Genomic DNA, 270 nt, shown 5'->3' with positions numbered 1-270 from the left:
CCCCTCCCCACCCCGACTACGCCTCGATATCCTGTCCAGAAATATTACAAACAGGATTGGTGAAAAAGCGCAGCCCTGGCGGAGGCCAACCCTGACCTGGAACGAGTCTGACTTACTGCCAAGAACCCAGAAACAGCTCTCGCTTTGGTCATACAGAGATTTGATGGCCCTGAGAAGGGACCCCATACTCCCGCAGCACCTCCCACAGTGTCTCCCGGGGGACCCGCTCATATGCCTTCTCCAGATCCACAAAACACATGTAGACTGGTT

The sequence above is a fragment of the Etheostoma spectabile genome, chromosome 17 (genome assembly GCF_008692095.1).
Source record: "Etheostoma spectabile isolate EspeVRDwgs_2016 chromosome 17, UIUC_Espe_1.0, whole genome shotgun sequence".
NCBI classification, from domain to species: domain Eukaryota; kingdom Metazoa; phylum Chordata; class Actinopteri; order Perciformes; family Percidae; genus Etheostoma; species Etheostoma spectabile.
The sequence above is the reverse complement of the archived record's forward strand: the minus strand, read 5'-3'. Positions refer to the sequence as shown.